Source organism: Trichechus manatus, unplaced genomic scaffold (assembly GCF_000243295.1).
Source record: "Trichechus manatus latirostris isolate Lorelei unplaced genomic scaffold, TriManLat1.0 scaffold00143, whole genome shotgun sequence".
NCBI lineage: Eukaryota > Metazoa > Chordata > Mammalia > Sirenia > Trichechidae > Trichechus > Trichechus manatus.
The window spans coordinates 279657-281866 of record NW_004444079.1 but is presented as its reverse complement, the minus strand read 5'-3'; positions in this window follow the sequence as shown (position 1 = coordinate 281866).

The window sequence follows — 2210 nt, the reverse complement described above, 5'->3', positions numbered from 1 at the left end:
CAGACTCGCCTTCCCCTTGGAGCTGGTCACAAATTACTGTTGCAGCCACCTTTGCCCCTGGGGCCATTCTTGCTCTTTCACACATCATACTCAAGTGGACTTTTTGCTGTTTTCTTAATTCCCTGTAGCAGAGCTGAAATGATGAAACAAGAATTAAGGCTCAGAGATAACAATGGGGGAAAAGAAAAACCAAAACCCACACAGATTAAAAGGCAACTAATTAATCTGGCTCAGGAGTTGTGGCTTCTCTCCAGAGCATGGACCATCCTTCTGGGGCCCCTTTTCAGGTATCCCCTGCCTAGCTTCCCTCCTGCCTTCCTGTGGCAGAGGCCAAATTCCCCATCCCATCCCACCCCACCCCCAAGCAACTGGAAACATCTTAAAGCATGCTTAGGTTCCTGGAGTAGGGGGCAGTGGTAGTTTGGTGGTAGAATTCTTGCCTTCCATGTAGGAGACCCAGGTTCGATTCCCAACCAATGTATCTCATGTGCAGCCACCACTGTCAGAAGAGCTTCCAGACTTTTAGACAGACTAATAAGAAAGGCCTGGTGATCTACTTTGGAAAATCAGCCCATGAAAACCCTGTGGATCACAACTGTCCAATCTGTAACTGTTGTGCATGGGGTCACCAAGAGTTGGGGGCTGACTGCACAGCAGGTCAGCACCTAACAATAAGAACATGTTCCTGGAAGTTCAGGCCATAGAGAAAAGGGGAGTTTCTCCTCCCACTGTCTAAAATCAGCCTTCAAATTTCTAAGCATGCTTTCCCCATGCAGATGTGCACCAATCTTGACTGACACAGTAGTGCCAAATCCATAATCCGATTTGAATAGAAAAAAGTACTAGCATAGGAAAAGAAGAACTCATGATTTCTCAAAATATGAATAATAATATCTCATTTTTATTTTAAATACTCAAAGCACTGGCAAAGCGCTGGCAGCAATTGATCCCTCTTACCACAGTCAATGGGACCTCATTGAGATAAATTCTTCCCATGCATTATCATTTCCCTTAGAAAAAGGCTCTGTTTTCACAGAGCTACAAAATCAGCTGGTTTTCAAATGTCTGAAGACCTTCAAAGCAACAGTGAGATACATTTCACACCCATCAGACGGGCAAACTAACTAACTAAATAAATAAAAATCTGGGGCTGGAGAGGATGTGAAGTAAAAAAACTCTCATAAATCCACTGTTGGCAGGAGTATAAACTGAAGAACAATTCGACAATTTCTAATAAAAGTAAAGAGGAGGAATACCCTATGAACCATCAATCTCATATCTTGGCATATACTCTAGAAAAGTTATTGCAAATGTTCACAAGTAGACATGAATGAGAACATTCACTGCAGCAATTTGTAACAACAAAAACAAACAAACAGAAAACACCCTGGAAACTCTTCAAAACCAAAACCCAAACTAGTTGCCTTGGAGTCAATTCTGACTCAGGGTGGCCCACGTGTTGCGGAGTAGAACTGCACTCCATAGGGTTTCCAAGGCTATGACCTTTTGGAAGCATATCATTAGGCCTTTCTTCCGAGGTGCCTCTGGGTGTGTTTAAACTACCAATCTTTCTGTTACTAGTGGAGCGCTTAACCATCTGTGCCACCCAGGGACTCCTTTATCGACAAAGGAGGGATTAAAAAAAAAAGTATGATATATTGGCATGGACGGAATGATTCACAGCAGTGAAAGTGAATGAACCAGATCTACATATTTCTTTTTTTTTTTTGTTTTTTTTTGTATTTAATATTTTATTAAATATCTAACTAAATCAAATTATTATTATTTTTTCTTTTCTTTTTTTATTGTACTTCAGGTGAAGGCTTACAGAACAAATAGTCTCTCATGAAACAGAAGTACACATGTTGTTTTATAACATTGGTTAACAACCCCGCAACATATCAACCCTCTAACTTCTCAACCTCTTTTTTTTTGGTGAAAATACACATAGCCAAAGATATACCCTTTCAAAAATTTCTACAGGCACAGTTCAGTGACATTGACTATGCTCTTCCAATTGTGCTCTTATTCTCACTTAAGACGAAGGCTTACAGAACAAAATAGTTTCTCATTTAACGGTTACTACAAATGTTGCCCTATAACAATGGTTAACAATCTCACAACACATCAACAATATCCTTACCCAACCTTGGGTTCCCTATCACCAGCTTCCTTGTCCCCTTCTGCCTTCTGGCCCTTGTCACTGGACT